This window comes from Oryzias melastigma, linkage group LG7 (genome assembly GCF_002922805.2).
Source record: "Oryzias melastigma strain HK-1 linkage group LG7, ASM292280v2, whole genome shotgun sequence".
In the NCBI taxonomy this organism is placed as follows: Eukaryota; Metazoa; Chordata; class Actinopteri; order Beloniformes; family Adrianichthyidae; genus Oryzias; species Oryzias melastigma.
In genome coordinates, this window is record NC_050518.1 from 28955262 (window position 1) to 28969467 (window position 14206).

Here is a 14206-nt window from a genome sequence, read left to right on the forward strand (position 1 = left end):
GTGATGTTTGTTTTATTTGAACATAAAGATTAGCTAGCCTCCGTCTTCACCTGCTGACTTTATAATAAGAACCAAAATAAAAATCTAATTGTTATATCTTCTGTTTTTCAAGAAATTGCTAGATCCATAATAAATGGAAGCAGTTTCCAAGGATGTGGCTGTGTCACAGCTCTTTGAAACAATGCAGAAGTGAACCGGTTACTCTACTTTTCAGTTCTCTCATCTTTGACAAAAACTTCCTAAATGTTACAATGAAGCACAAGTTTTTTTTCTTTTTTTTTCCTTTTTAACTGATAAAACAATAACACTTATGACTGTTTACCATGATTAACGTGATGATCCACCAGAATTAACACTTACACTTCTGTTTTTATGTCTTCAAACATTTTTTATGTTCTTTAAATGTTGCTATGCTTCCTGTATCTGTAAAGTTTTTGAGCTTCCTCTGTGGTTGAAAAAGTGCAACAGAACTTCATGACACTGGCTTTTTACACACCTCCCATCATCCTAATTATTTTTTCAAAAGTCTTTCCGACTGTCATCCATTTACAAGCTTTGGAGCAGCCATGTTGGTCTGACAGCATTGAGCCGGGACGAAGGAAAGACATGAATTTTACAGACGTTGTACAATGCGGTGTAGAGAAACTTGATGCATAATTCAGACCAAAACACTAAGGACAGGACTCAACCACATTTACTGACAGTAACACGTGTTCTGCTCTTAAACACTCAGACTCCTCATTCATGGTGTTGACCTAAAAACTGAGCAACAATGCATGACATTGCACAAAAAAACACCATAAACTGGAATCAAACAATCACTAAAAAAAGAGTAAAAGACCACAAACACCCATGATAGTCCACTGCTCACCATTGACTCTATACTAGAACTGGACTGAGTGAACCCTCCACTTCTGGCGTTCCAAACAGGAAGTACACGCTGGCTCCAAGAGGCCAAAATCCCACAGACTTCAATAAAGAAATAAACAACTCTTACTCAGTCGTTTTATTGGTCAGACCAATCTTCCTCTGATACCTTTTTAATTTTTTAACATGTTTTTGATAATCCTCATTATTTTCATGATGTTTTCATGATGTTTTCAGATACACTTTAATTTTGATATGGATACTTGTTCCTAATAGATCATTGGCACTGGGAAGCTGATGTTAACAGTCATAGTCAGTAATCGTTCCGACTGTGTTTTCACGTATATTTTATATTTGTTAGGGATACATGATGTTCCTACTAGATCCCTGGCAATGGAAAAATCATGATTTACAGTTAAGTCTAACAGTCAGTAAATGTTTTCAAATATATTTTAACCCTTGTGCTATCTTATGGGGTCCAGATGACCCCAGCCTTACATTGACGTGTTATCCATCCCATGGCAAATGTGGATGAAGGTGGACAGGATTTCATATCTCCCACAGACACCAGTGAAAATAAAAAATTATTGGGGAAAAAAAGTTCAGCATGCTGTTTTGTGGGGTCCAGATGACCCCACTGAAAAAGTGTCAACATACCTAGGATACCACAAGGGTTACAAGGGTCAAGTATAATGTGATTGTATTGTAAAAGAAAAGTTGTGCATTTCTTATAAAGAAACAAAAAACAAATCTAAACTGTGTTATTGTAGACAGTTCAAAATTGGTATCAGCCAATATTGGCTATTGGCCGATATTTAAAGATAACCAATATTTGCCAATAGCAATATTGCAGGGGAAATATTGGTTATTGGTATTAGCTGGAAAAAAAAACCCCATCCCTACACAAAACAGCGAGATCACAAAAAACTATATTTTAGCAAGGGAAGACTATATACAGTTATAATGTGATTCCAAGTAAACGTTATGTTTCTATTTGCTTGTGGATGTGAGGCTCCAGTTAGCCTGGAGTTTGTGCTGCCTGGGGAGAAAAGCCGCCTTCGTATCCACGAGGATGCCTGTGGCTACGGGGGTCGCCTGAACAAGTGTTCCCCACTCCCACCCAAATTCAGCCCGCTCACAAACACACAGAAGAATGCACCGCGGGGGACCACCAGCTGTTGCAGCAACTGATATGGGTTACACCCAAAATATGTCAAACATAAAATGTGGTGTTTCCTCCTTCCCTTAAGCAAAAAAAAGTCATTATCAACACAAAAAACACCCAACAGTGTCATTTCAGAATAAAAACAGTGACTGCTGAGCAGTTTGGATGGCCGCTGCACCCTTCGGTTGATTGCTGAGGTGTCAGAAATGCTGCTAAGAATACATCTCACATCCCACCACAGAATGTGACGCCTCACCTCCAGATGAGGACGCATCCAGCAGAGGAATCTAAACTCATCCGCAGTTCTCACGCCGGCGGGACATAAACTGAGCTAACCCCCAGCGCTGCTGACACTTGGCATGTATTAATCATAAAACCTGTCCATGCTGCAAGCATGCCCTGCGGTCACGGCGTTATGATTTATAGAAAAGCTAAAAGGAGCGGGTTTCAGCTGCAGAGCGCTGCCATTCAGTGACCAGCTGCATCTGAAGTGGCCTTCGACCCAATCCTCTTCTCCACTGCCTAACTACTTCCTGTTTGCAGAGAATAATGAGACGATCGGCTTGATCTGAGAGTCTGCATGTTGAGACAGAAGCTGAGACAAGCTGATCTCCAGGATTAATGACAGTTTATCAAACAAATAAATATAAAAGAAGCGTTAAGCTGAAGCCCTAGAAGGCGCATAATTATGATTTAATGGAAACAGTGTAATTGCAAAATAGTGTTTTTTTTTAAATTTCTAGAATTTCGATAAAGTTTTGCGCATATGTGTAATGGAAACACAGCAGCTGCATTAGAAAGAAATCCCGCCTTGTTTCACACTCCGATATCCATCTGATGTTCTTTTCTTTTTCAGAGTTTTAACGTCCGAGATCTGACGTCTTTCATCTGTCCTCACTATTACCATTGGACATCCCAAGACACGACCAAACCAATACAACCTGCAGGCATCTGAAGTTCTCCTTTCAAATCCTACCAAAGGGACCAAAAACTGTAAGTTGCTGTGAGGGAAAAAGGAACAGCAGCGATCCATCCTTAAACCCCTGAAGGAGCTTTCATCCAGGGCTCCTTGTTTTTTTCCCCAGAGTTCATTTCTTCATTCAACAGGTGTGAAAACTTGGCTGAACTTTGCCTCGACCGTATACTCTGCTCCACCTAAAAACAAGCATCCCAAACACCTTCCAAGTGAACGCTGATGGCTCCTATGAAGACCAGCAGGACCTCCAGGGTTTTCTTCATGCTGTTTTCTCCTTGTTGCTGCCTCAGACAGTCCTGCCCCCACACCAGCAGCTGCTGTCGATACCGGGTCACTATGGACCCCTGCATCCAGCTTAACATGAAAGAAACCCACAAGACCAACTTAGAAGAGGGAAGTTTAGTTCTCTGTGCTTCTGTTTGGTGCAGTGCGATTCACATGTTGTTCCTCTTTTCAACTCCCCTCCGAGGGAGTAAGAGGGATTTCAGATTCCTGGTGGATCGTCTTGTGTTCCTGTTCTTGGCCGTGGACCACGTCTCTGGCTCGTCATCTCATATCACAGAGGCTCGTCTTGGCTGTGGACCTCACCCCAACCTGTTCCCAATCCTATCTGGCTGAACTCTATTCAAATACGTAGTTGTAGAGTTAGATAAGCTAACTGCTCTTTAATGGTCCTGGTAAATCACTCGTGTGTCCTGGGAGAGGATCTCTCCTTCATGTGGGCATCCCTGAGGTTTCTTCTTTTTTCCTGAATTAGGATTTTTAGACGTTTTTCCTCACCGGGAAGGAGGGTCTAAGAACAGGGATAACCAGTTATATTTAGTCTGTTTTTTTTAGCTCTTGTTTACATTTTATAACCTTCTGCTTCTGTAAAATTACCAGTGTGAAGAAGAATGAGGCAATTTTTACCACTTGACCTTCAGGAAGGGTATTGTTTTCAGATTTGTTCTGTCATATAGGACAGGTTTTTCTCATGATACACTTATCACACACAACAATGGTGTGTTCCATTTGTATGATATCCTTTATAATAGCCATACAAACCTCAACAGAACTGCAAAACACACCTGCGCACCCCTTAACCCTTGTGCTATCCTATATTGACATTGGAAGTGGGGTCATCTGGACCCAAAAAGACAGTCAGCTGAATTTTTTTTTCTTCATTGATTTTTGATTTTCACTGGTGACATGAAATCCACATTTGTCACGTGATGGTTAACATGTCAATGTAAGGCTGGGGTCATCTGGACCCCATAAGATAGCACAAGGGTTGAGATGCCACCACTCTTCTACACGGACCGGACAACCCAAAAACCTACAGCACCTGTATAGGTCAACCCTCCGTACTGATGTATGTGACCTCTATGACTTTAATCGTACAAAAGTCAGACAGTTTTCATTTCAGGAAGAGTCAGCCATCACTTAAATTTGATTAACAAAAAAGCAAAAGGATTTAGATCGTTTGTTTTATCTCCAACGGTAATGGAACACTATTTTAAGACGTGGAACCTTCTCATTAACAGAAATCGCCTTGACAAGCAAATAATAAAGACATGCTTTCAACTTTACATGCAAAACGGAGAATTCAATTTTATTCTTAAGTAAAATTGCAGACAATTCTGGCTCAAGTTTTAAGAAATAAAAACTTCACAGAAGTGTTTCTGAGAAACAGGCATCAATTTCCCCCAAACTGAAAAGTTGGAAACGTGATCTGGTGCTTTGAGGCAGGCAGATGGTCAGCTATTCAGAAGCTCAGATCGCACCATTGAGGTTTATGGCAGGAATCTACAGCCACAGGAATTTTTTAAAGGCTGAGCAGGACATAAAAGCCCGCTATCAAAACACAGGAGCCATAGAGAATGTGTCTGAGCAGACAACACTTTATTCCTCTCAATGACACCTGGGGAGAAATGAGCTTTCCACATAACTAAACTCAATCTGACAGCTGGCGTGGAGAGCTTTCTCCTCCTTTTCAACTGTTCTCCAGGGAGCAGCCCCACTCCTCAGGTTTCACCACATGGCTCAGTCATCAGCAGCAGCCCGAAATTCCGCTAAAATGATCAAACAATTTAAAGACCGCCCTCCCCCGGTCCAATAAACCCACGCAAAAGTGGATCCAATCCGGTGTGATGAGCGGGCAGCTGTCCGGGGCAGCTGAATGGAAGCAGGTGAACATCTCACACATTCCTGCCTCAGCTGACAAAGGCGCGTGCGCGCGCGCTCGCGGGGGGGACTCCTGAACAGCAGTTTTGATCTGGGTGTGTTTGGATGACATGCATTCCTGATAAGTTATGAGGAGAATCTCCTAAAATCCAGACTGTTCTGATGAGGAACCTTCTTATTTGAGCAGGAAAAAAAACTGCTTTTAGGGCCACAAGTGCCGCGCGTGAACTCACCTGTTTAGTGTGGAAGCGGGACAGTCTGCCGCTAAACTGATGAGCTCCACCTCACAACACACAGTCCAAAAAAACTGAACCGGTTTTAATGGGAAAACTGTTCTAAAAGTTTAAACAAAATCCCACAGATTCTTGAAAAGGTCCGCGCAGACCGGGTCCGGTCGTGTTCGGCGGCGTCTGTTGCTGTTCGGGACGGAGGCGGCTCTCCGCACCGGGGAGGTCCGACTGGAGCTGCCGGAGTGCTGAGAGGAGGGACGGCTGCTGGGACCGGAAAAGCCGCTATCCTGCCTTCAAAATAAATTTCACAAGAGATGCAGAACGAGGGTCGACTTTTTGTGATTTTGATGTAAAATGACCAAATAAATCACAAATATAACATTGTAAGAAGAAAAAACATTAAATAGTGTTTGTGTTTTTTTTCAATTAGAAGCCTGAAATTATATAATCAAATGATCATTTTTAATATATTCACGAATAATTCGAAAAATTACAATATATTCAGGTTGGTAATACACATGTAAACACGTTTTAATAACAGTCATCCGATTTAGAAGCAGGATACAGATTCTCATGATTTGATTTCTTGCTTTGTGAATACCAGATTACAAGATTGTTACCTAAATTAGATAAGTAAAATCACAAAATATCAACTACATCTATTTATTTAAACACCCAACATATTTGCAAACATTTGACTTAAAATGTAAACATTTTGAAATAATTGTGATGAAAAAGAACAAAAAAACAAAAAAGATTTGTCCATTTCTTTCGTTTGATTCTTGTTTTCACGCTTTTATTTTGAAAGGCTTTTGTTCCTGTGCGAGCTTAACACCACAGGTCCTATCATATTGTCCCCCAAAAAGGTAGTTTATTAGTTTTCCTTTGACTTAGGCACTTATTCTGGTTATTTTTCTTTGCCCCAAAATGCAGTCTGTTAAAGATAGAAAAACGTTGAAGAGATCAAAATATATAAATACAAATTAAAAGCAACAATTTTCATAATTTACGAGGGTGTAATGATTAATCGAATCAATTTCTATTCCTAAGATCCAACTAAATTGATCTGTCTGACAGAATAAATTAAGTTCTCCCATACCATTAAAAATACTTTCAAAATGAGATAAATTAATCATTGGAAACTCCTTTAGATTTAGACATGGACAATATTTTACAATAAAATAAAAATGATCAAGTGAATCACAGCCGACAATGCACTTGATTCAGCAAAAATAATCAATTATCATTCCAGTCCAATGTGTTGAAACACTTGGAATTTAGCAAATTCCTGTTTCCATAAAGTGTCGTAGAATGTTCAAATAATCTTCCCTTTGGATTATTCTGATGTCGAAAAACAACAGTGAGCCGAACTTTATCAACCTAAAATGTGAATCAATTTGAAATTTGATATATACCAGTTTAAACAAAAAACAGATTTATGTGTGTGGTTAATTATAACTGCTCATTATGATCATGTTTTACAGTCATTCTTCATTCAAATGTTAAGTAAAGAAATTCTTCACAACAGTGAGCGATAACTACTGCCCTCTGCTGGATTAAAAGAAAACATTCAGGATCTGTATCTAAAATGTGAGATGATTTAATTTGTAGTTTATACTCTATTGGGAATATTTTGGTAATAACTGTGGTGATAGATAGACATATTGTTTTATGTATATATATATTTTTTGTTCAACTTTCTTCTCATGGAAAATGAATGAGACCAAACTCACAAATGTTATATATTCAAAGCTACAAAAGGTGATGTTTTACAGTTAGATGATCAATAGGTTCAGCATGTTTTGCTCAAGATGTATTAAAGGCCTCATGCAGTGGCATTTTTTTTTTTTTTAATTTGGAAAGTCAATGGAACTTGGAAAACAAATCTGATAAAAATATTCACTTAAAATGATCCAGCGCGATTTTATTGATCATTTTATGGTCGTGCACAGCTTTAAATTTGGGCGATAGGTGGTGATGGGCGGGGGCTGCGCGTGACGTCACTTCAGGGATCCCAGAGTGTAAACAACAATGGCGGACGGTTTGAGAAGCGACGTAGACCACGATTTAGCGGATATTTCTTTGGATGAAGGTGATGAGCCTTCATCAAACACGGGAATTTTAACGACACAGGGTTCGGAGGGTGTACAGCCCTACCAGTTTGAACCGGAGGTTTCCTCATCTGAGGATACAGGGGCTTCGGATGACGATGGTGAAAGCTCATACAGCGATGGCGCAGAGAAGACGATCAAACTTGACAATTTAGAGGAATTAAAAGTGTAAGAAGGTTTTCGTAGGTGAACCTGCGGAAGGATCATTACCGGAAAAGGAAAGGCGCCGCCGCTGCCGCGGAGCGTCCTTTGTCATCCTCCTCCAGGGCCGAGGCGGACGGAGCCCTCCCCGCCCGGGTCTGCTGCTGCTCGCTCCCCCGCCGCCCTCTCGGCCTCGCTCGCCCGCGCACGGGTCCTCTTTCCAGACAGCCACACGGCCCCGGGAGGGAGTAAAAACCCTTCGTGCGGGCTCAGCTGCCGGCGGGCTGGTTGTTCGGCGAACCCACGGCGCCCCCCATGCCTGGCCCGGGGCCTCGGAACCGCAAACCCCCCTCAGCGCGGTGCGGCAGCCTCACCCTGGCCGTCCGCGCCGTGCCTGTACACCCCCCGCGTTCCTCCTCTGGAGGGCCGGGGACGGCTCAGAGCCTCCCCCTGACCAGGGAGCGCCCCTCTCCTTTATTGAGACGGGAAATTCATGAAGGGAGACCCCCTTCTTCGGCACATTACTGCACCCAAATACCACACTCCTATTCACCATTATCCCGTTCGAATCCCCAAATCCACGGCAGTCCAGATTCTATTATGTTAAGTAATTCCATGCCCAGAAAGTCATCACAACACTAGCGGATCTAGCTGGATGTTCCTGTACTGACGTCACACGACCTATGACCTACTTATCGGTGGCTGCCCAAAATCTGAGCGACCGCGCTATCTTTGAATGCTTGTAGAGAGTGCACGGGGCCGCGGGTGACAAAATAATTATACGGGGGTTCATTTGTGACATAAATACTAATGTTTTATTGCAGTTTAAGAAAAATCACGATTTTCACCGCACGAGGCCTTTAAAGCTGGCTCGACTCCGTCACCATGTGGTCATTTATAGTAAATAACCTTTTTTTGGTTAAAATTCCCTTCCCAGTTATTTGGAGAAAAATATGATTTTCTTCCATTTGGTTCTGAATGTATTTGATTCACCTTCATGTGGAGCGGAGAGCTGGATCCTGGCAGTCATGTGACTTCAATGTAAAGAGGATCCAAAGACGTGGTCATAAAAACAATGATGAGAGGAAGGAACGAGAAAATCAGGTCCAGCATTTTTCTTAGTTCGTCAGTGGGTTTGTGTGGCTTTTTTCACGCGAGTCATCATCAGACGTATCATCGAGTTCTAAATAGTCCGTGCTGGTGGTTTTCCCTGTAACGGAAGAGGATGGAGCAGACACTTCAGCATCCAGACCCATCCTTGAAGACTGACCGGTTCAGACGTCCAAAACCACTCTGCAGAACAGAACCTGGACCTTCAGCCTCAGCTTTTGCTGCATGTGGTTCATTGAGAATTTAAAAATAAATGAACTATTGAAAAGAAAAGTCAAAGACATTTTGTGACTGAAAAATAAGAGGACTTGTTAATATTCTGCTCACTGACCAAAATAAGTATTTCCTACAAACTTAAAGCGTTTGAATCCCAGTGGGGTGTTCGTGTTCTGTCATCAGGGTCACATGTTTTAATACCATCAAAAATGTAATAAAATGCAACATTAACAGGCTTGCAGTTCTATATTAATGGTCCCTGTGAGTTCCTGGAAGGTTCTGGATCACAATACACTTAAATCATTTGAAGCTCCGGCTTCACAAAAGCTACAGCAGAGAAAATGAGACAAAGATGTTCCTCTTCATTTTATGTGGTCCAGGCCCCCTTCTTCCCTTATTTGTTCTTTTTTCATTCAGGATTACTCCTACAGAGTTTTAGACGATGCTGACCTCTGCTGTCCAAACATCCACACATCACATGGACTTTTCTTCTCGACTTTTATGGAGAAGCAAGTTTCTACCAAACATCTAAACCCAAACGTTTAGATGTCTTATAAATTAAGTTTTTCTTCTCCAAGGTCAGTTTTGTGCAAACTTAAAACTTTTCTCTTACCTTCATGTTAGTAAATCTATCCTGTGGACATGAGAGCTCATTTTCTTATGGGAAAACATCAAAAACGCTCCAACACTCCTGTTCCTCCAAAACTGAGGAGAACTCAGCAGCTCACTCAGTCCAAACTCCATCATGTAGGTGCAACTGATGGATCCAAACTTCTGAGCTGAACCAGGACCTTCAGACCAAGTGAACGATGGTTTGTGCTGGTGATTCACCAAATGCTGAAGCATGGTACCTGCAGCCTGACTGCCACCATGAGTCAGTGAGCTTATAGTTAGCTAAAAGTTGCATAAGTTGGAAACTTTGATGCAATTTTGTATACTTTTTATGTAGTATTTTTTGTAACAATTATGCCCCATGTTGTATTTCTCGTAAAATTCACAGACCTTTATTAGAATGCTTTATTAAAATGCTTTGGTTTTGATCCCAAAAGACAAAATTTTAACTAAATTTTTAACAGTGACAAACATTTGGGTCACCAGCTCTGTCTGGAAGCTGTCCTTTCAGTTGATGGGAATTTTCAAGTCTCTGGTTTTCTTCTCCCAATGTGAGCTTAATATTTCATGATTTGAGCTTTTCATTTGTCTTGGCGATTGCTTTTAACAGACAGGTTTGTTTCTCCAGGGTGTCTGGTTGGACTGCAAAGCAGAAAAAACATGGGATGAAATTCAGATTAGCAGGCCAGAGCTAGACAGAGCTCAGAGGTGGGCTCAGTACCACTCTAGATAACCTGGCGGACGTGGCAGGGGGATGGTGTAGGAACCGGTCTCAAATCCTGGAGGGTTGACGAGTGGCAGCCGAGTCAGAATGTCCTGAATGTCCATCATCCTGAACACCCGTGGAGACTAAACAGCAGCAGTGGCCAGGAGAGCAAAACAAACCATAGAATTCTAAAACTGGTTCTAGAAACAGGTTTAAAACTCTTCAGGTGGGATGATGACTTTTCAAAGTCTTCCATGTTGGACAGTGAAGCTGAAATAAGTTTCTTGAAGCTTCTAAATTCAGTGACTTTTGGACATAGTCATTTATAGGATGTCACAATCCAGAACAGTTTTTTTTTATGCAAAAAGGTCATATTTAAATTTCAGCTGCTGCCTTCAGAGACCACTACCGTCATTTACCATTTCTGATGAGTACATTTTATTTGGTTCATGTTTTACATCAGATACTCAGCTGACAACCCTCTGCATTTACCCGGACTTGGGACCGGCACATGAAGACACTGAACTGTGCTCCTTGTGGTTGCATTACCTAACCAAATCATTTTATTTTATCTGTGATTAATCTATTTTAATCATACTTGGGCAAGATTACATCGCCGAGTATAACTCAAATTTAGCTCTGGGGTTATTTAAAATTAAAACTCAGCTTTTTTAGATTTGCAATGTAAACCCATTACTTAGTTAGAATTTCCTGTTTTCTAGGTAAACTTTAGTCCTATTTTTAAACATAATTATTTATGCTGCCTAATAAAGACTAATATTTGTGATTAGACAAACTTCCATTTTGATATACAGTATCACAATTTTTTTTTAATATGCTTTGTTATATAAAGACAGAAATTGACAAGAATTGTAAATTATTTAGAATTAATTGTTTTGCTTTAAAATGTTAAAGCAATGTTTTTTAGTTTACCATGTTTAAAAAAAACCCTCAGGTTTGTGTTTTTTCTTTTTGTCTATAAATTTTCGTAAACTGAAAAGGTTTAAGACAAACTAAATACACTTAAAATACTCAGAATTACTTTAGCCGTTTTTTTATTGTTAAATTTGAGATCCCGTTCAGTACTTCTCTCGTCACTGCTGGCATAAAAAAAAGGATAATACATAAAGTTATGGAGCTTTTGCGAGAGGTCCTGGGTTCAAATCCCGGACGAGACCCCATGGGGTTTTGTTATTTTGGCCTTGGCTCACCCTGAAGCCTTTTGCTTCACACTTTAGTTATTGTTTGGTTATTTTGTTCTTCTAAATAAATGTGTTTATATTTTTATGGAGACATTTGTTGTGTTTTTGTTACTCATTTTCTTGTTTAATTTACCTTTATGTTAGGCCCTGGACCCCTAGACTAAATTGGGGCGTAACATAAATTGGGGGCTCGTCCAGGATCTAAATCCACCCAGACCCCTTTTGTCTTTTGAATTTTGTGGAATTTGTTTGTACTTTGAGACATAATTTGCATGGTTGACAGTTTTTCTTTGACTTGTTCATTTGTGTCATTTACATTTTGTGAAGTCGGGGACTTCTTTTGCTGTTGAAACCTGAGAGCATTTTTTTTTTGTATTTGAGCAGAAGTGTGTCCGTCCTCAGGTCTAACTCAACTGGTTGGACTCAGTTGGAAGTGGTAAAGGTGACGATGTAGGAGTGGAGGCTGCTGCATTGTTGCCAGTGCCACTAACCCCAATCGGGCAGAGGAGAGTGGAGGCTCCTGCACCTTTAGCCGGTGAAGGGGCAAACCCAACTTCATTGCTGCATTATTCCAGACCAGGGCTGCCATGGAGGTCGTGACGCTACTTCCTTGCTCAATCAACATTGGCAAGCATTCATTTGTTTTTGAGAATCTGAAAGACTCATGTTCTGGTGCAGTGTGGCCTTCATGGCCAAATCAAACTCCATGTGTGGAGTAGGAGACTCCAAAAATCTGATCATCGCTCTCTTTCATTGATGACTGGAAAATTTTGCCTTTATGGTAATATTTTCACTGCATTTGTGAAGCTGATGCCCGACGCATGTGGCTAGGGTTTTATGGAAAGAACCTGTTAACCAAACTTGTTTTGTTTGGGCACACAGTTTGCTAGTTTTTTGTTATGCTAGCATCTGGAGTGGCTAGCTATTTTTCTTTTTCTTTGGTGTGGCTGGCATTTGTGGGAGCTGCTGGAGCTCATTTTCTGTGGCCAGCATTCGGTGCATTTTGTGGGTAGAATTCATGGGAGTGGATACCTTTCGGTATTTTGTTTGGCTAGCACTCCGTATTTTGTGTGGCTCGAATTTTTGTTCAAGACCCTCTTGGGGTAAACTTCTTTAGGGGAAGAAGTTTTATTTTTAAGTAGGGGGGTGTTACGGCTGTGGCCGTATTTGGTTTAGTTTCTATTTGGTGCGGTGTATTTTGGTCAGAGAGGGACTTCTTTGTGTTCTGTGGATCTTTGTATGTTTTTCTGTATTTGTTTCAGGTGTGGTGCTGGAGCTGTGGCTCCCCATTGGTCCAACCTGAAGGAGGGGAGCCTTCAAAACCACCGCTTGGACCTTCAGCCCATAAGAGAGCTGGGCTGCAACCTGTCTCTACTGCAGCTCAGTGATCTTCTGAGTTTACTTGGTATAGGTCCCACTCTGTGTTCTGTGTTTAGTTTAGTGTTAATTTAGGTGAAGCAGTAGGGGTGAACTGCCATTTTCTTTAGTAAGAAGAGGGAGGTAACCTCAGGGAGGTTAGTGTTTGTCTTTCTTTTACCTTTTCTTTTGCAGGTAAGCTCCCTGGGTTGAGATTGTTGGGGTTTTGTTTGTTATTTTGGCCTTGGTTCACCCTGAAGCCTTTTGCTTCACATTAGTTATTGTTTGGGTTATTTTGTTCTTGTAAATAAATATTGTTATACTTTTTATGGAGACATTTGTGTTTGTGTTAAACATTTCTTATTTAATTTGCCTATATGTTAGGCCCCGCACACCTAGACAAATTGTGGCGTTACATTCTGAAAATTTCGTAATGATACAAAATAAAATGCAGTTTCACATTCAGACATCTGCAGTAAAATGGCATTGAGATTCAATATCAATGATTCAGATCTCACTGTCACAAGTAGGATCCATCTTTTGTGGTGATCACTGTTCCAGCATATCCAAAGAAATCAAACTAAATAAACATTTTTTTTCTCTACATTTGTTCAGTGTGAAGATGTTCTTTTGCGCAATTTGATTTTTTAAATGAGCTTGACTTCACTAGATGGAGAGAAGAAGCCTTTAAGTCAAGTCAAGTTTGAATCCATGACTCAAATGCTGCAGATGACTATTTAAAACTCCTTCAAACAAACCAGAGATCTTCATGAAGCTGCTTAAGGAAACATAGACCAAGTTCACATCACCCATTACCAGTATTTTTTTTTTTAAACCAGTGTTTATGTTGCATAAATTCACCCTCTACAATCCCACCAAAAGATGTTAGGAAGAGGATTCACAACCTCTCAATTTATTATTCATTAGTCTCGATCTTCGTCACAGAAGAATAATTCCTGACCCGTCCACCACCATTTTTTGTTCTCCAATTTCTTTGCAAATGTAGATTTTTTTACAATTGTTCATTGGAACAGTTGAGTTCTTTCATTCATGTTAAGTACACTTTGATATAGAATATTAAAAAATGTCCCCAACCACAGAAGAATAAAGAGTTCTTCTCTTTATTCAGAAGAACAAAAGACTTCTGGCTTTCTTGATGCCCCGTTTTGGCTCCAGCTCCCACATCCAGTGCAGTTTGAATAAATTCAAACTTCAAGACTCAAGTTTCTGGTTCCATACGAAGCGTTCAAACAGCTCAACATTTTTTTGCAGATATTTTTCCAGAAAAAGCCCATCAACTCTTTAGATGAAAAAAGATCCATGTAATTAAAAAAATAAATCAATGAAAACT

At 40.6% G+C, this 14206-nt stretch overlaps 1 protein-coding gene across 1 annotated transcript in view; it reads right to left on the reverse strand.

Moving 5' to 3' along the window:
• LOC112159745 (plexin-B1) overlaps positions 1 to 5687 on the reverse strand; it is a gene marked incomplete at its 3' end in the record, with an annotated part of 98229 nt that extends 92542 nt beyond the window's left edge. Inside the window, 1 exon segment of the mRNA XM_036212959.1 lies at positions 5405 to 5687.
• Between the last annotated feature and the right edge of the window lie 8519 nt (positions 5688 to 14206).